Source organism: Schistocerca nitens, chromosome 9, assembly GCF_023898315.1.
Source record: "Schistocerca nitens isolate TAMUIC-IGC-003100 chromosome 9, iqSchNite1.1, whole genome shotgun sequence".
Lineage (NCBI taxonomy): Eukaryota > Metazoa > Arthropoda > Insecta > Orthoptera > Acrididae > Schistocerca > Schistocerca nitens.
The window spans coordinates 243,751,526-243,772,184 of record NC_064622.1 but is presented as its reverse complement, the minus strand read 5'-3'; the positions used below and the strand labels follow the sequence as shown (position 1 = coordinate 243,772,184).

Here is a 20,659-nt window from a genome sequence, read left to right as displayed (position 1 = left end):
TTGTTCGACAATAACATTAACGAAATAGCCTGGCCTGCCCTGGATCTACATCTACATCCATCCACATCCATAATCCGCAAGGCACCTGACGGTGCGTGGCGGAGGGTACCTTGAGTACCTCTATCGGTTGTCCCTCCTATTCCAGTCTCGTATTATTCGTGGAAAGAAAGATTGTCGGTATGCCTCTGTGTGGGCTACAGTCTCTCTGATTTTATCCCGGTGTGAACACAATGTAACGCCTTTGGGATGACTTAGAGAGTCGACTTCGTTCCAGATGCTAGCGTCCAACGTCACTAGCTTCGGCTCTTGAGAAAAAAAATGGACTATCGTATGTCCACGGACATTCAGTCACGTCATTGAGAGTAGACCCAGCAGAGTTCAGGCAGACATTAAGGGATACTTTTGGACATATACTGCATATTATGCTATTGTTATTATGTGTCCATAGTAAATTAGGGTAAAAAAGATTGTAATACATTAAAACATCAGTTCGCTAATGCGTCGTATTCTGCCAATACGGAAAAGAAGGGAAAAAATAAGAGAATTTTTGGAGGGATGTTTAACATTCATTTGCAGGCGCTCGGCTTGTGGTCCTGGCTCCAGAGATGGAATGGGTGTATTGAGTCCTGCATATCGACTGCTGCCTTCCCATTCCTTTCCTCGGCTCACCTCGCCTCTCCTCGCCTTCTCCCGTTGCCGTCGCCGTCGCCGTCGCCGTCGCCGTCGCCCACTCGGTGTTTCTGACAGCCACGCGACAGCTGCGGCCTGTTCTGCATTCCGCTGATGGAGAACCACCCACTGCCTACCACCTAGCGCCTGCCGGCTCCACCCCGCCCTGAGTCGGCCTGATTTCTTATGCTTCGCTCCTCTCTTCCGCGTATCTATTTATCACATCGGCTGAGAGATGATGACCTACTGATACCTATCAGAACAACGTCGCAGAAATTCACGCCCCCAAGACAGGAACTCATTAAAATATACTGCTCTGAACGATCTAAATAAACTCTCATTAGGCATTACACTATGTAATTTAAAAATATTTTAAAAAAGCTGCTGTAAGGTGCTCTAAATGGAATATTTTTATATATGTAATTTCTTGCACTTATGTTTAAAACGTAATAGTGGTAAATGGCAGAAAAATTCCTCATTTACTTGTAAATACACTACTGGCCATTAAAATTGCTACACCACGAAAATGACGTGCTACAGATGCGAAATTTAACCGACAAGAAGAAGATACTGTGTATGCTAATGATTAGCTTTTCAGAGCTTTCACACAAGGTTGGCGCCGGTGTTGACACCTACAACGTGCTGCCATGAGGAAAGTTTCCAACTGATTTCTCATACACAAACAACAGTTGAGCGGCGTTGCCTGGTGAAAAGTTGTTGTGATGCCACGTGTAAGGAGGAGAAATGCGTACCATCATGTTTCGGATTTTGATAAAGGTCGGATTGTAGCCTATCGCGATTGCGGTTTATCGTATCGCGACAATGCTGCTCGCGTTGGTCGAGATGCAATGACTGTTAGCAGAATATGGAATCGGTGGGTTCAGGAGGGTAATACGGAGCGCCGTGCTGGATCCCAACGGCCTCGTATCAGTAGCAGTCGAGATGACAGGCATTTTATCCGCATGGCTGTAACGGATCGTGCAGCCACGTCTCGATCCCTGAGTCAACATATGGGGACGTTCGCAAGACAACAACCATGTGCACGAACAGTTCGACGACGTTAGCAGCATGGACTCAGCTCGGAGACCATGGCTGCGGTTTCCCTTGACACTGCATCACAGACCGGAGCGCCTGCGATGGTGTACTCAACGACGAACCTGGGTGCACGAATGGCAAAACGTCATTTTTTCGTATGAATCCAGGTTCTGTTTACAGCATCAAGATGGTCGCATCCGTGTTTGGCGACATCGCGGATGAACGCACATTGGAAGTGTGTATTCGCCGTCGCCATACTGGCGTATCACCCCGCGTGATGGTATGGGGTGCCACTGGTTACACGTTTCGGGCACCTCTTGTTCGCATTGACGACACTTTGAACTGTGGACGTTAAATTTCAGTTGTGTTACGACCCGCGGCTCTACCCTTCATTCGATCCCTGCGAAACCCTACATTTCAGCAGGTAATGCAAGTCCGCATGTTTCAGGTCCTGTACGGGCCTTTCTGGATACAGAAAACGCTCGACTGCTGCCCTGGCCAGCACATTCTCCAGATCTCTCACCAATTGAAAATATCTGGTCAATGGTGGCCGAGCAACTGGCTCGTCACAATACTCCAGTCACTACTCTTGATGAACTGTGGTATCATGTTGAAGCTGCATGGGCAGCTGTACATGTAGACGCCACCCGAGCTCTGTTTGGCTCAATGCCCAATAGTATCAAGGCCGTTATTACGGCCAGAGGTGGTTGTTCTGGGTACTGATTTCTCAGGATCTATGCACCCAAATTGCGTGAAAATGTAATCACATGACAGTTGTAGTATAATATATTTGTCCAATGAATATCCGTTTTTTATCTGCATTTCTTCTTGTTGTAGCAATTTTAATGGCCTGTAGTGTATCATATTAGAAACACAAAACAAACTTTAACTGCAGTAAACACTATTTTAACACTGCGCACTTGCTCAGCATTGGGCAAATAGTGACCCTAACATGAAATACTCCAAACCATACATGAGGAAATTAATATCGATCAAAGAAATATGTTAATAGAGGATTGAAGTACGTGAATGTTGTGCTGGCCAGGGTGGCCGAGCGGTTCTAGGCCCTACAGGCTGGAACCGCGTGACCGCTACGGTCGCAGGTTCGAATCCTGCTTCGGGCATGGATGTGTGTGATGTAATTAGGTGACTTTTGTAGTAAGTAAATATTTTAGATCAATGTGTGATATTAATTTTTTGTGGCAAATCGACTGTTCGTACTGATCTAGGGCGTCCAACCGGGTGCAGTCGTCTTCGGAACACGATATTTCGACAACGTACCTTGCCATCTTCTTCAGGTGATATCTGTAGAACGACAGTATTCTCTACATCTCGCATCCTTTATAATGTAATCTCTCCCGACAATTTCCCCCAGTACCAGACCACACGACGCGTCTGGTGCAGTGGTGGGGGAGACAGCATCGCCGAAGGCTGGACGCGGAACCCGGTCCCTCGGTGTTTCTTTAGCCCCCGTCGGGCATGGAAGTAGCTCTCTGTCCACGCCGTGATATTAGCGCTGTCTCTCAGTCTTCGCTTACGGTGTAGCCACTGTCTCTGTTGATCAGCCCATCGGCCACTCGAATTTAAATGGCTCGTTCAGAACACAGTCCCAGAGTAATTAGGTCTGTCTTAACACTTTCATTTCTTTTTACTTCAGTGAATTCCCTTTAGCCATGCAACGTTCAGTAACCAAAGATTTTTGTTGTTTTCATAACTTCAGTACGGCTTTCATGTTCCGTAGACCTTTCTTCGATTGTCTGCACATTCTGCCCAATGTACTCTTCCATAACAGCAAGGAATACGGTAACGACAAACAAGAAGTTCTTCTACGTCCAGTTGTGAGCAACACCAGTGCACCAACGCACGAGCTGCACAAAGTTCTTATTGCAGTACTAAGGCCCTACGTTGGTAAATGTCAGGACCACATCAGGAGCTCTGTACATTTCACCTTCATGATGAAGACCTAGTAATCTTTGACGTGGTCTGTCTTCACCATAATGCCACTTGCTCACAAACTCCAATTGCTCTTTTCGAATTGGTCCTCACATCAACATTCTTTCTTTTCCGTGGCGACTATTACGAACAAAGGGATGGCGTCGTCATGTGGTGCCCTCTATCACTGGTTGTGGAAAAGTTGTTTACAGAGAATATTGAAGAAAAAGCTCTGGAAACAACTGCATTGAAGCGTATTTGCTTTTTTGCACAGGTTGATGATAGATTTGTCGTGTGGCCACATGGGAGTGAGCAACTGCATGATTTCTTCGAACATCTGAACTTTCGGGACGCCAGTATGAAATTTACCATGGAGGTGGAAGAGAGTGACAAACTCCTCTTTTTCGACGTCTTAGTCAAGCGCGAAACGGACGGTACTCTGGGACACACGTGTAGAAAGCCACCCACGGATGTGTCAAATACAGTGAGACACAGAGACCATGCAATATCGGACGAAGAGAGCCTACCAGTGGAGCTCAGACACCTTTAGGACGTACTCAGGAAGAACGGATATGGCGGGAGACAGATCCGACGCGCCTTCAAGCAGAAGATACAGGCCCAGCAAATGGAACTTGTCGAGGAGGGTAACACATTGGGGTATCTTCGTATGCTGGTAAATTATAGGGTAAAACTGGCAGAATGATGATTCGACGTACCATTAAATACGTTTACCGTCCACTTCCGTAAACGCGTGCACTATAAGGAGCAGTGAAAGATGATCTGCGGCTTCGTAAACAGGGTTCCTGCCTTGGTCCATATGAGTATACATCGGGAAGACTGCGCGGACAATCGAAGAAAGATGTAAGGAACACTTCCTGTCAAATCAAAACTGTGTGCCTGACCGAGACTCGGGACCTTTTCCAGCCTGGAAACGTCCACCAGACTGTGGCTAAGCCATGTCTCCGCAGTATCCTTTCTTCCAGGAGTGTTAGTTCTGCAAGATTCACAGAAGATCTTCTGTGATGTTTGGAAGGTAGGTGATCAGGTACTGGCAGAATTGAAGCTGTGAGGAAGGTTCGTGACTCGTGCTTGGGTAGCTTATTTGGTAGAGCACTTGTCCGCTAAAGGCAAAGTTCTCGAGTTCGAGTCCGGCACACAGTTTTAATCTGCCAGAAAGTTTCATGTCAGTGCGCACTCCGCTGCAGAGTGGAAATGTCATTCTGGATGAAAATATTTGATTGCAGAATACTGGACAAAGGGATGTGTTACGACAGACCTCGTCGTTTAGGCACTGTATTCTGAAGGAGGCTCCTGAAACTCAAGTGGCCGACGGGCTGATCAAAGACAGTGGCTACACCCTAATCAAAACTTGTTACAGAGCGCTCAGCCATCTAAAATCAAAGCGTCCGCCGAGAACCACTTCCGCGCCCGACGGGGCTGCAGAAGCACTGAGGGACCGGGTTCGCACGCAGCCTTCGGCTGTGCCCTAATACTCCACCTTACGCGTAGTACGGTCGGGTAGTGAGGGAAGGAGCGGGGAGACGTAACACTATAAAGAAGATGGGAAGTTGCGAAGACACTCGTTCTACAGGTATCATCACCTGAAGATGACGGCATGGTACCTTATCGAAATACTGTGTTGAGAGGACGATTGCACTCAGAGAACAGTAAAAACATTTTAGGTCAGAGTCCTGTTTGGATGTTATCGTTAGTTGTCACATTTCTTTAACGTCACATTTTATGCATTTAATTAACATTTTGACTTGCATTGCACATTTGTTCATGCACTTCCAAAAAGTGCTTTCTTGGGTTTCCAGCACACAATCTGTGGGCCCCTTACTTGCATGATTGGCACTTTACACAGACAAGTTATAATTATGACTTCGTACATTTATAATTTTGGGATCACCCTCGGACGAACTTTCACTCGGTGTATTCTCTATTTCTGTGTCATCTTCAAAACTGGTGAATGTTTCATTGGAGCATTTCTTCAATCTTTACTGCCTTTGTTTTGCGAGAAGTTTACCTTTATTGGACGTAGGCTTATTTGCAGTGTGGTATTCAGACTGTTCCAAATTACTCTTGTTTGTAGTTAAAGTAATTTTGAGGACCCGGTCTTTGGACTTACCTTGTTTCTCGTAGTCGCGCCTAGGCAGGGAAGCGGACTTAGTTCGGACATGCTAGTGATTACATTTGTAAAATTATTGCCACATTCTTAGTCGTTGGTAGATTCACTTTCAATGGGCCCCTTTAGGAAGTCGTCATAAAGTATGGTTGAAGGGGTAGATAGCCGTGGCGGCTTACGTGAGGGCTCGCTCGTGTTCCTACTATCGCCACTTGTGCTCGTGTTCCATCGATTCTCGCCCTCGTCGTATCATCTTTGCTGGGTTGTATGTTCTCTCTGGCGCTGTGTGGTGGCGAGTTGTGTATGCCGGCCGCGGTGGCCGTGCGGTTCTGGCGCTGCAGTCCGGAACCGCGGGACTGCTACGGTCGCAGGTTCGAATCCTGCCTCGGGCATGGGTGTGTGTGACGTCCTTAGGTTAGTTAGGTTTAAGTAGTTCTAAGTTCTGGGGAACTTATGACCTAAGATTTTGAGTCCCATAGTGCTCAGAGCCATTTGAGTTGTGTATCGGACACGGAGCGGAGTCCGTTTTCTTGCAGCTCGGACAGTTGCTGCCGGCGAGTTTAATGGGCAAGGAGCGGCACTCGTGCGTTCAATCTGGCTACGAAGTGCATCAGTCAGTCGTGGTGCACTAAATACATAGAGATGTATTGAACCACTCGTTAGCAGCCACAAGCAGGAGGGCAGTATTACCCGGTGCCTACTGGAGTTAAAAAAAAATGGTTCAAATGGCTCTGAGCACTATGGGACTTAACTTCTAAGGTCATCAGTCTCCTAGAACTTAGAACTACTTAAACCTAACTAACCTAAGGACATCACACTCATCCATGCCCGAGGCAGGACTCAAACCTGCGACCGTAGCGGTCGCACAGTTCCAGACTGTAGCGCCTAGAACCGCTCGGCCACCCCGGCCGGCCCTACTGGAGTCTTGAAGCTATTGCCCTCCTTCGAATTTGTTTGAAATTATTTACGAAGACTGTTTAGTAAGTACTGTGCTTAAAGACCGTTTATTCTGCCCGGTGTGAGCTGGCAAGGGGTCCAAGTTCTTAATCCCTAAAGTTACTTCCTTGGGGCTGTGTGTCTCAATGTGAAGGTTTCCGTATGCATAATTAGAATTGTATTAATACCTTCAGCTGCTGACGGGCGTTGATATACATCGAGGACAGGTGAAAATGTGTGCCCCGACCAGGACTCGAACCCGGGATCAGCTGCGTACATGGCAGACGCTCTGTCCATCTGAGCCACCGAGGCCACAGAGGATAGTGCGACTGCAGGGACTATATCGCGCACGCCTCCCACGAGACCCACATTCACACCTTGTGTGTCCACACACTACACTTGTAGTGTCCCACCCCAACACACTCATTACTCGTGGAAGACATTCTTACCAAGTCCCGTAAGAGTTCGGGGAATATGTGTGCATCAGCACAGAAGGAGGAGGTCATGGCCGGTATTGCCAGAACTATATACTTATATGGATATGGTGTCTTCTTCCCGTCCGCATCTCGTGGTCGTGCGATAGCGTTCTCGCTTCCCACGCCCGGGTTCGATTCCCGGCGGGGTCAGGGATTTTCTCTGCCTCGTGATGACTGGATGTTGTGTGCTGTCCTTAGGTTAGTTAGGTTTAAGAAGTTCTAGGGGACTGATGACCATAGATGTTAAGTCCCATAGTGCTCAGAGCCATTTCTGTTCTTCCGTATTCGCCAAGCTAGTATTTTATAATGTTAATATTTAACTTGCGATCTTGGTTTGTTTTATTGAGTATTTGATACTACTGATTGCAATTTGTGATTGTTGTACACCTCATAGCCCTTCCTGGGATAAGATATTGGATTTGACCTGTAACTAAAATGGTGTGCGCTCAGTCTAGAGGTACGCGCGTGTCGGTCATGTATGTGTGGGTGCCTGCATTTGCACACTCCTATTCTGCGTTGAGGAGCCCTTCGGGCTATAGTTGTGCAGTTCAACCGGCCATCTGCCATTTGGCGTGCACCCCTATTACAGTGTATATTAGCCCCTAAGAGGCACCACTAAAAGTATACCTTGATTTTTTAAATCTTACTTCAATTGCTCTGCAATTATTCTCTTAAATGACCTTGTACATTGTTTCTTATTGTTATGGGAAGATTAACTAGCAATATTCATGAGCTCCCATACTGGAGTTTTAGTAGTTGAATTGTTAATTACCCGTTTAAATATTGTTGTGTACTTTAAATTTTATCAAACTTTTTTGCTGTTTGCTGTTTTGTATATGTTGGCAGGCTTGTATTGGCAGCGGCTGACACGTTGTTTTTTTCTGGTTCGGAGCAGTGACACGTTTTCCGTCTGCTTCGGCGGCTTTCCCGTCATCGTATGGCGCATAAGTGTTGTCAGATCATACACAGTTTTTCGGATTTCCCGTTCCAGCCGCAAGTTCAGTAGTTTGCTGTTAATCTTTGGGTTTTGTGTCACGGCGGGGGTATTGGCGAATTAGGCATTAAGTGAATGAATATTTCTGCTATTGTGAAGCCCCTGCGGGCATTCGATGAAAGTCTTTGGTGAAACTGAGCACTGAGTTTCTTGATTTCTAAAAATATTGAGTTTTTAAATGTGTGTATCAGTGTAGTTGTCTGTTAGCGACCCGCTAGTATAAGTATTTGACGTGATTTATGTTTGACAGGCTTGTGGTCAATCATTGAAATACTACTGTTGCTTCAGTTTTAGATGTGGGTAGCGCTTGGGCAGCGTGGCCGTCACTCATCTGTATGTGGGCAGAATAACAAATGGAGATGTATGCATTTTAATGTCTTTTAGTTAATGTTTGTTGAACTTACGTTCAAGTCCTATTGTCGGATAATCTCAAAGTTCCGGTCTAGGTGCTGGGCCAGAGTGCTGCGGCAGGTTTAATTGGTTGATTAATTGTTTGCAGTTGGGCCACCACTGTCTTGCAGGGTTGAAACTTTCTTCGAATGCTGTTTGTAGTTTTATGTATTACGCAAATGTCCATACACATTGTGAATATAATTTTAAAATGTTAATTATTTGTATGAATTTGGCAACTGTCAGTTGACTCGTGATTGAATAGTTATTAAATAAAAATATTTGTTTGAGAATGATAAATGAGGCATGAAGTTGAATCACCCTTCCGCGTGCTTTCCTTAAATTAATCCCTGTCCTTGTTCTTGGTATCAGATACCAGCTTTCCAAAACTCATTTAAGGCGGTTTCCATTGTTCCCGCTTTAATAAAAGTTTTTTCCCAGAATCTCTGATATTTGGTAGTGTGTACCCGGAAGTACTGGTTCTCTGTAATTCGCTAACGATGTCCGAATTACGGCATTGTAGAAAGTCTTGAGTGGATGCATAAATGCAACATCTAACGCTTGCAATTAATGAGAAGTTTGTCGAAGAAGACACAAATTTGAACGTGATACTGCTTCGTGTAAATAATATCTAAATTTCTAGAATGCGAGTAACGACCATAAGTATTAAGAGGACTGGTTCTGATGCAGAAGGTTTGGTAGTTGCCACAAAATTTTAAAACCATGTCGTGAATACGTTCACCGTATGCAATCTTTCTCATTTGATTTTGAGGAAACTACTACGTAAAAATAAATATTAGTTTTCCTCATATTATAGGCGATGAACTTGTTTTGTTTTCGTTGTGCCCCACAGTTACTGTGGTATTTCGGCATAAAGTACAATACCGCGCGTATTTTGAAAAGTTTGCAGTGAAAAATATAGTTGCTTAGCAGTTTACGTTTGGTGGGTTTTAGGACGTAGGTTGCTGCATATGAAATGTAGCTAACATATCGAAATCGTTTTTAATGGTGCACTGAGAGTCATATCTGTTTCCAATCTAATAAATGAACGTGAGATACATTGCAGATCATCCACAACGGGAATGGGAGCTACGCGCCACATTGGCTACTGCTGCTAGGCAGAGTGTGAAGCTGCCTGCTGCCGATACAGATCAAAGATGGAAGTGAAAGATAACGTAAATGACATCAAAAGACACGGGAGTCATCAGATCTTGACGCTGACTATGTTTTCCTAGTCTTGGCTGTATGGTTTCAAGAAACAATTTTACCTATATTATTGTACTTACTCGCTTATTTATTGTAACCTGTTCAGTTTGAACTGCCGTTTTTGCTGAGCGCGCTGCGAACTGTTGGTATGTTCTGCTGTTGATTGTTCCGAATGCTACACGAACGGTATGACTGAACTGTCAGGATGTTTGCATAATCCATCAACTGTACTTCCTAGAAGTGCAGCTAATGAAACAGACATACATTCTGTTAAAACACGTCTACAGAAAACAATCGAAATTCAAAACAGGAAAATAAAAAATAGTGTGCGTATTGGAGACAACAGTATTTTCCAGTTTAATGTATTCTAGAGGAAAATGTACGAAATGACAAAAATAAAATACTTGTTGGTGTGTAATATCGGAAGTGAACGTGAAATACAATATTAATACATTGTTCTAGAGAGAAGTGTACGAAATTGAAATGAAACTGTTGTTTTACGATCTAATAACTGGAGTTGGATTTTAGATCAAAGCTGTAGGTTTCTTTGCATCCTTTCTGTTTCCTCTCATTGTTCTAAGAAAGTGTGTACGCCATGTTACAATTTTCTCCCTCTCAACCAGAGATGTCATATTTCTATATTTCTTAAAACAAAGCAAACTTTTCTTCTCGACAGAACTGAACTACGCTATTTATCAACACTTCTCCAAGTGCGCATACTCTATGATGTATATTTGCTCGGTGACTATCCACTTCAGCAGACGCTGAGAATACGCCTAAGTAGTAATGCACTATGACGATAACGTGGCTGTACAGTGCTGAAGCACGCGTGTCACTCGCGTACTGTCGAGTGTTGTTGGGCGCCTTTGGTCCTGTCCGTACGTAAACAAAATTTAGCTCCGCGTTCTGCCAAGCAAAACCGATTGAAAGGCGAGATGAGGTAATGAACAAACAAACAAACAGACACAGGGAAAACAGCAGCGCGACTGGCGCAGCGCTAGGCGCGGTAGGTGCCAAAGGGGTGGGGGGAACGGGCGCACGCCCTCCAGTCCCTCGCAAGGGACACGCCGCTCTACTTACTAGGGGAGACCGCCAATTGTGAAATTCGGATTCGATTCATACTGCGCATAATAAAACCTCATGGCCAGAGGTGTAATGTGGCAAAGCACCAAGACGCACTTCTCAGCCGTTGTCGAGAAAATCGACAGTTAAAAGAAACCGTTGCGGTGAAATACTCTCTACGATTAGTAATTTTCTACAGCGTCGTGGTGCCGCGGTAAGCGCTCGGTTTCGTAATCCGAAGATCGCCGGATCAAATCTCGCGCCATCTCACATTTTTTTTATTTAGTATTTGTTTTTTGTAATTCAAATATATATATCTCCCGGCAATCAGTTGCAACAACTGTCGTGGAAAAACTGGCGACTTCGAACATCATTATGTTTTCCGCAGACAAAGTTGTATTTCACAAATGTTATTAATTGTCTTCATAATGTTAACCACGTATAGTTAACGGAAGACGTAGAAACGATATTCCGAAAAGAATACGTATAGCGTAAGTCAAACGTTAGAATTAGAATAGAGACCCCACGAACACAAACTTGCTGTGGCAGGCATGAAATATAAACTTCGTTACTCGCTCGTTACACTTCAAGGACAGATGTTGAAAGGGCCGAAACGAGCCGCCGCATAACAGCGTATTTGCCTGCTAACTTCGAAAGAAGGTAGATGCGGTCCCTAGCGCAACTTATAACATCGTCGAAAATCAGTGCGGACGTGAGAGCTTTGGTACACCCTGTTAAACAAACGGAAAAATGGAGGCGGTACAATTGGAGAGCGATCCGCCTTCACCAACATGCATAAGCAATTCATTAATAGTTTATATATATATATAAATTACAAAGAAATAATAAAAAAAATTGCATGGCGTGAGATTCGATCCGGCGACCTTCGGATTACGAACTCCAGCGCTTACCGCTGCGCCACGACTCTGTAGAAAAACCATTAATCGTAGAGAGTATTTCACCGCAACGGTTTCTTTTAACTGTCGATTTTCTCGACAACGGCTGAGAAGTGCATTTGGTGATTTGCCACATTACACCTCTGGCCATGAGCTTTTATTATGCGCAGTATGAATCGAATCTGCATTTCACAATTGGCGGCCTCCCCTTCTTAGTTCTACGCCCTGTAGTCACGTTTGGCGAGGCGCTGCGCTGACACTATCAAACGATTTTATTGGAACTATTTGGTAAAATAAAAAAAAAAACCTCCATTTCTACCTTACTTGAAGCTTTATGTGTCAGGTTCGTGATGAAGTACCCATCATTTCGTTACTCATCATAGTTATTCAGATGTTTCCTGTAAATAACGAATTCGAAAACGTTGCTATGAAAATGAGGGATCGCTATAATTTTGCGTTTGGTGAGTATTAAACCATATGTTGCTGTAAAAGAAATTTAGATAAGTTGTTGAATTTTTCTATAGACTTCGGAGGTGGTCTCCGTCTGTCTCCAGTGTCGAGGAACTGGATTTTAAGTAGCATGTTCAATTCATATCGCGCGAGCACGTGAATGAAATATTCATAAAATCATTGATATCTCTTAAACCGTTCGAGAAATCCAGTCCAGATTTTGGCCAATGAAGGCACAAAAAGAGGAGAGAGTTTTGCCATATAGTTAACATATGTAACTTTATCAAAAAATGGTTCAAATGGCTCTGAGCACTATGGGACTCAACTTCTGAGGTCATTAGTCCCCTAGAACTTAGAACTAGTTAAAACTAACTAACCTAAGGACATCACAAACAACCATGCCCGAGGCAGGATTCGAACCTGCGACCGTAGCGGTCCTGCGGTTCCAGACTGCAGCGCCTTTAACCGCACGGCCACGTCGGCCGGCTGTAACTTTATCGATGACGATACAGCAGAGGCTACAGTTTATATATATACACCACTGCCGCAATTTTTGGAAAGTCTTACACAGCTAGTGAGAAGAGAATTTGCTAGTATGAAAAACATGAAATTTTTTCTCATTTGTTCCTGTAAAGCGACACAATGAAACTCAGCAAAGGATATCCTTTCTAAGTTTAATTTATCTTTGATATATGAAAAATTATTGTTAATAGGGTACCATCTTACCGTTCCTAAACCTGTACAGAGTGAGGTAGTGAATCTCGTAAGGACAAATATCTCTTAATTGATCAGTGAAAGTGACTATGACGAATAGTTTGCAAGATTTTACAAGTCGTCAGTTTTTTCACAGCTTCAAAGTTACGAGAGTTGCATTGGATCAGTTTTAGTATGCCGTAAAAATGCTGAATTGCTCAGTTGATAATTACGTACTTGTTGCCTGTTCATTGTGTTCAATAAGATTGTAATAACAACTTTGTGATTCCTTTGAGTTGCTTGAGATAACTTACTTAGGTTAAAATAAATTATAAATATAATTACATTTATCTTTAACACATCACCTTAATTAGGTGAAGACGTGAATTAGTTAAAGCCCCTTTAATCATATCAAAGGCAGCTTGATACATCCCCCCTCCACTGGAAGCTCTCTCCTTTCTTCCTGAAATCGTTCAATGGAGCCGCCAAATGGGTGAAATTTGGCACAAATTTTCTTAAAAAATTTGCCATTCTGATGATGCGGGATACGCCTTTCTTATTCTTTTTTTTTTTTTTTTTTCTCAGTCTACTCACTGGTTTGATGCGGCCCGCCACGAATTCCTTTCCTGAGCTAACCTCTTCATCTCAGAGTAGCACTTGCGACCTACGTCCTCAATTATTTGCTTGACGTATTCCAATCTCTGTCTTGGTTATTTTACTGCCTAGGTAGCAGAATTCCTTAACTTCATTGACTTCGTGACCATCAATCCTGATGTTAAGTTTCTCGCTGTTCTCATTTCTACTACTTCACATTACCTTCGTCTTTCTCCGATTTACTCTCAAACCATACTGTGTACTCATTAGAGTGTTCATTCCGTTCAGCAGATCATTTAATTCTTCTTCACTTTCACTCAGGATAGCAATATCATCAGCGAATCGTATCATTGATATCCTTTCACCTTGTATTTTAATTCCACTCCTGAACCTTTCTTTTATTTCCATCATTGCTTCCTCGATGTACAGATTGAAGAGTAGGGGCGAAAGGCTACAGCCTTGTCTTACACCCTTCTTAATACGAGCACTTCGTTCTTGATCGTCCACTCTTATTATTCTCTCTTGGTTGTTGTACATATTGTATATGACCCGTCTCTCCCTATAGCTTACCCCTACTTTTTTCAGAATGTCGAACAGCTTGCACCATTTTATATTGCCGAACACTTTTTCCAGGTCGACAAATCCTATGAAAGTGTCTTGATTTTTCTTTAGCCTTGCTTCCATTATTAGCCGTAACGTCAGAATTGCCTCTCTCGTCCCTTTACCTTTCCTAAAGCCAAACTGATCGTCACCTAGCGCATTCTCAATTTGCTACACTATTCTTCTGTGTGTTATTCTTGTAAGCTGCTTCGATGCATGAGCTGTTAAGCTGATTGTGCGATAATTCTCGCACTTGTCAGCTCTTGTCGTCTTCGGAATTGTGTGGATGATGCTTTTCCGAAAGTCAGATGGTACATCGCCAGACTCATATATTCTACACACCAACGTGAATAGTCGTTTTGTTGCCACTTCCCCCAATGATTTTAGAAATTCTGATGGAATGTTATCTATCCCTTCTGCCTTATTTGACCGTAAGTCCTCCAAAGCTCTTTTAAATTCCGATTCTAATACTGGATCCCCTATCTCTTCTAAATCGACTCCTGTTTCTTCTTCTATCACATCAGACAAATCTTCACCCTCATGGAGGCTTTCAGTGTATTCTTTCCACCTATCTGCTCTCTCCTCTGCATTTAACAGTGGAATTCCCGTTGCACTCTTAATGTTACCACCGTTGCTTTTAATGTCACCAAAGGTTGTTTTGACTTTCCTGTATGCTGAGTCTGTCCTTCCGACAATCATATCTTTTTCGATGTCTTCACATTTTTCCTGCAGCCATTTCGTCTTAGCTTCCCTGCACTTCCTATTTATTTCATTCCTCAGCGTCTTGTATTTCTGTATTCCTGATTTTCCCGGAACATGTTTGTACTTCCTCCTTTCATCAATCAACTGAAGTATTTCTTCTGTTACCCATGGTTTCTTCGCAGCTACCTTCTTTGTACCTTTGTTTTGCTTCCCAACTTTTGTGAGGGCCATTTTTAGAGATGTCCATTCCTCTTCAACTGTACTGCCTACTGCGCTATTCCTTATTGCTGTATCCATAGCGTTACAGAACTTCAAACGTATCTCGTCATTCCTTAGTAGTTCCGTGTCCCACTTCTTTGCGTATGGATTCTTCCTGATTAATGTCTTGAACTTCAGCCTACTCTTCATCACTACTGTATTGTGGTCTGAGTCTATATCTGCTCCTGGCTACGCCTTACAATCCAGTATCTGATTTCTGAATCTCTGTCTGACCATGATGTAATCTAATTGAAATCTTCCCGTATCTCCCGGCCTTTTCCAAGTATACCTCCTCCTCTTGTGATTCTTGAACAGGGTATTCGCTATTACTAGCTGAAACTTGTTATACAACTCAATTAGTCTTTCTCTTCGTTCATTCCTTGTCCCAAGCCCATATTCTCCTGTAACCTTTTCTTCTACCCCTTCCCCTACAACTGCATTCCAGTCGCCCATGACTATTAGATTTTCGTCCCCCTTTACATACTGTATTACCCTTTCAATATCCTCATACACTTTCTCTATCTGTTCATCTTCAGCTTGCGACGTCGACATGTATACCTGAACTATCGTTGTCGGTGTTGGTCTGCTGTCGATTCTGATTAGAACAACCCGGTCACTGAACTGTTCGCAGTAACACACCCTCTGCCGTACCTTCCTGTTCATAACGAATCCTACACCTGTTATACCATTTTCTGCTGCTGTTGATATTACCCGATACTCATCTGACCAGAAATCCTTGTATTCCTTCCACTTCACTTCACTGACCCCTACTATATCTAGACTGAGTCTTTGCATTTCCCTTTTCAGATTTTCTAGTTTCCCTACCACGTTCAAGCTTCTGACATTCCACGCCCCGACTCGTAGAACGTTATCCTTTCGTTGATTATTCAATCTTTTTCTCATGGTAACCTCTCCCTTGGCAGTCCGCTCCCGGAGATCAGAATGGGGGACTATTCCGGAATCTTTTGCCAATGGAGAGATCATCATGACACTTCTTCAATTACAGGCCACATGTCCTGTTGATACACGTTACGTGTCTTTAATGCAGTGGTTTCCATTGCCTTCTGCATCCTCATGCCGTTGATCATTGCTGATTCTTCCGCCTTTAGGGGCAATTTCCCACCCATAGGACAAGAGAGTGCCCTGAACCTCTATCCGCTCCTCCGCCCTCTTTGACAAGGCCGTTGGCAGAATGAGGCTGACGTCTTATGCCGGAAGTCTTCGGCCGCCAATGCTGATTATTTATCAAAATTTAGGCAGTGGCGGGGATCGAACCCGGGACCGAAGACGTTTTGATTATGAATCAAAGACGCTACCCCTCCACTTAGCGGGAGGCAATTTCTGAAGACCCTGTGTCCTTTCGTGGTCTATGTTAACCAGAAACTAAATGTACTAAAAAGGAGATTTCAGTCCCAGCCAGATTCGTCTGCGACTGTTTCACTGACGAACCAACTTCCCGCAGACGAACGAGGACTTACTCAGTATGCTGGAGATGCTCAGAAAATCTGGCACTACACACGACTACGTCGTCCAGTTAATTATAGACAGACGTATACCTCCAGTCACCCAAAATAGAATCTAACAGATGTGACGATACAGCCGCGCCAGTGGATAATTCACGCGGGAAACGACTAAATTTGTGTAAGTTCCAATCACAACAAAACCCTGTCACATGCTTAGACTATTCATTAAGAGGAATCTAGTGATCGGCCTGGTTCTGATCTAAGATGATAAAGGAATGTGCTCCGGCAAACCAGGTAAAACAATTATGCAAGCACGGTAATTGTACATATTCTAAAATGACTCTTTGATTGAGAATTCTTTAATCCACAACCGTACGATAACTACCAGTCTGCCCCTTCGGTACCAGAAACATAGGCGATGCATAGGACGAGACTGAAGACCGTATCACGCCATCGCGAAGTGTCTTATCAATCAGCCATCTCAAAAAATTTTTTTTGGGTGGCGACAACCGATATGAAGGCTGGCGAAATGGAGTACCATCAACCTCATCTTATGCTGAAATCTGTTAGTGACTCTCAGTTTATTGGTCTGTACATAAGGAAAGCGCCCAAGTACTTCCAACAGAGCTTTAGTTTCGCACACCCCCAAATGATTTGACCTGGAACTGAGTATCATGCACCGTGACAGTATTCACGTCTGGTACGACTGCTTAGAATCCTTGTAAGGAAAAAAAATTAAAAAAAAACTCCTTTCAGCAAAATTAAGAATTCAGCATATTCGATGCATGAGTTACAGCTCAATAACAGGTTAACTGATTATCCTTTTACGACTTAATTCCACTTTCAACGAAAATCCTGCGTAGCTACTCTTCCCCACAGGAAATGCAGTAGAGACAACACCTGCCTGTTGGCAGAACGCTGGTGATCAAAACGCCAGCAGACTCTAAGCGTTCCAAGTCTCAGTACAATGCAAGAAAGTATGAACGTAAATCTATACCCTCTCTGGCCACACCATGGGAGGAATGGCAGGCTAAGGATGTCAGAGAACCTTATTCGCCCAGTACGTAATACGTACAAGAGCTGATGGGTACTCCTTTGTCTCGATGAAGCCTCAGTTTTTTGTAGAGCATTTAGAGGACACGTTTGCGGAGTCGGAGGGCTTGTCCAAAATGCAGATAGGATCAGTCTTAATAAAAACGGCATCCTCTGTCCAGTCACGGGCATTACTCGCTTGTGACAGGCTGAGAGATGTTTTCGCTACCATCACGCCTCATAAGAGCTTAAATACGGTCCAGGGTATTATATTTTCAAGACGTCCTGCGCACGAACTTAGAGCGACGAGGAGTTCATTTAGTCCGGCGAGTCTATCGAGGTCCGAGGGATGATCAGATTGCCACAAATGCCTACGAGTGTGACACATTACCGCTGTGATGTCAAGCCACATATACCCCCCCCCCCCCCCCCTCCCATGTGGTGCTTAAAGTTCTGGAAGTTCGGCTATATGTCTTCCTGCTCTATGTCCAGCATCACATGTCGTGATTGTGGACGTCCATCCCATCCCAATAATCAATGTGAACCGCCTCCCATCTGTGGCAACAGTGGAGGGCATCATTCACCAGACTGCAGGATTTTTCAGCGAAAAATGAAAACCATGGAATAAAAGATCCTGGACTGACTAGCCTACACTGAATTTGAGCACCTACATCCCGTGGCTATGACCTCCTCTTATGCCGCGTCTACGAGAGCAGTTGTAGCCCCATCAGTTCTGTGAGTTCCACTCCACTCTCAGAGCCAGAAGACTACATCTGACGCCTTAATGGTGGGGAGCACTTCCCTCCCTGTTGTTCCTGTACCACCTACCTTGGGAGTACTGTCCTGCCAACCATTGGGGACACCAGTCCCCAATTCTGAGCTGGAGAAGTGTAAGTCTTCTTCAGCTCCTCTCGCTAGGAAGGGTTCCTTTGGGTCACTCCATTCCCAGGTTTCTGCTATTGGGGAAGATGACATCCACCAGTGGCTGAAGTGCCCAAAAACAGTGGGTCGTAGAGCTTCACGATCATCCTCGGTCCTGGAGACTGAATCAGGGAAGCCATCCCAGCTAGAGAAACCCAAGTATCAGTGAGAGAAATCCAGAAAGAAGACCACCAAAGCCAAGGGAATTGCAGTGGTATCCACACCACCACTGCCTACAAGCTCTGCATCTGAGGATGACGTGAACATTCTGGTGTCTGCTGAGGAACTACATCTCTCCAAACCCTCAGACAATAGATACAGCCTGTTCAGAAAATAAATCGGAGGCAACAGGTGACCCTGAGGCGTAAATTGCCTCGCTGAGTGTTTCACGTCTTCCAAGTCTCACGATCACGTCATCTTCCAGTGGAATTGCGGCCGTTTTTTCCACCACATGGCTGAGCTACGGCAGCTGTTAAGCTTTACACCTGCTTTCTGCACTGTCCTCCAGGAAACCTGGTTCCTGGCAGTGCGGACCCCTGGCCTTTGCGGCTACAGGACGTATTAGAAGAACCGTAGCGAATATAATAGTGTCAGGTGGAGTTAGCGTTCGTCCTGAACTCGGCATGTAGTGAACCTGTGCCCCTTCAAACCCTTCTTGAATACGGACGATGCAGGAAATAACTGTCTCCAACGTATATGTCCCTCCAGATAGTGCGGTACCCCTGAACGTGTTGGCTGCACTGACTGATCAGCTCCATAAACCATTCCTACTTTTGGGAGATTTTAACACCCATAACAACTTGTGGGATAGCACTGTGCTTAGTGGCCGTGGCAGAGATGTCAAATCCTTACTGTCTCAGTTCGAGCTCTGTCTCTTAAGTACTGGAGCCGCCACACATTTCAGGGCGGCTCATAGTAGTTACGCAGCCATTGATTTATCAATTTGCAGCCCAGGACTCCTCCCATCTATCCACTGGAGAGCACATAACGATCTATGTGGTAGTGACCACTTCCCCATCTTCCTGTCACTCCCCTGGCGTCATTCCCAGGGTCGTCTACCCAGATCTGCTTTAAACAAGTCAAACTGGGTAGCCTTCACCTCTGCTGTCATCGATGAATCTCCCCCAAGTGGTGCCATCGATGTTGTCATTGAGCAGGTCACCACAACAATAATTTCTGCGGTGGAAAACGCGATCCCTCGGTCTCTAGGGTGCCCCAGCGAGAGAGAGTCCCTTGATGGTCGCCGTAAGTCGCTGACGCAATAAAGGAACGTCGGCAAGGTCTACTGTGAAATAAGCAGCATCCTTCCCTAGAGCTCCTAATAGCCTTTAAGCGGCTCCGTTCCCGCGTTCGCCTGCTTATAGTATGACAAGTCAGAAGTGTTAGGAGAGGTACATGTTGACCATTGGGTGCCATACGTCACCTCCCCAAGTTTGGACGAAGATCAGACGTCTCTGTGGGCACCAGACCCTAACAGGTGTCCTGGCGTTCACATCAATGGCGTTCTCTTTACCGACGCAAACGCGATTGCCGAGAACTTAGTTGAGCAGTAGGTTCGAGACACTGCGTCGGAGAACTACCTCCAGTCTTTAGCACCCTCAAACGGCGGATGTAAAGGAAAGTCCTCTCGTTCACTGCATGCCTCTGTGAACTCTGAACTCTATAACGCCCCATTTACACAGTGGGAGATCCTCAGCACCCTTGCATATTACCCTGACGCAGCTTCTAGGACGGATCGAATCCACAGTCAGATGATTAAACATCACTCGTCTGAAACTTCCTGGCAGATTAAAACTGTGTGCCCGACCGAGACTCGAACTCGGGACCTTTGCCTTTCACGGGCAAGTGCTCTACCAACTGAGCTACCGAAGCACGACTCACGCCCGGTCTCACAGCTTTACTTCTGCCAGTATCTCGTCTCCTACCTTCCAAACTTTACTTTTCATATCAACGCACACTCCGCTGCAGAGTGAAAATCTCATTCTGGAAACATCCCCTAGGCTGTGGCTAAGCCGTGTCTCCGCAGTATCCTTTCTTTCAGGAGTGCTAGTTCTGCAAGGTTCGCAGGAGAGCTTCTGTAAAGTTTGAAAGGTAGGAGGCAAGATACTGGCAGAAGTAAAGCTGTGAGACCAGGCGTGAGTCGTGCTTCAGTAGCTCAGTTGGTAGAGCACTTGCCCGCAAAAGACAAAGATCCCGAGTTCGAGTCTCGGTCGGGCACACAGTTT

General features: G+C 44.8%; 1 non-coding gene across 1 annotated transcript; it reads right to left on the bottom strand.

Moving 5' to 3' along the window:
• Nucleotides 1-20,232: 20,232 nt before the first annotated feature.
• Trnas-uga (transfer RNA serine (anticodon UGA)) lies at nt 20,233-20,307 on the bottom strand. Its single transcript has one exon. It is a non-coding gene; the product is annotated as a tRNA-Ser (tRNA).
• Between the last annotated feature and the right edge of the window lie 352 nt (nt 20,308-20,659).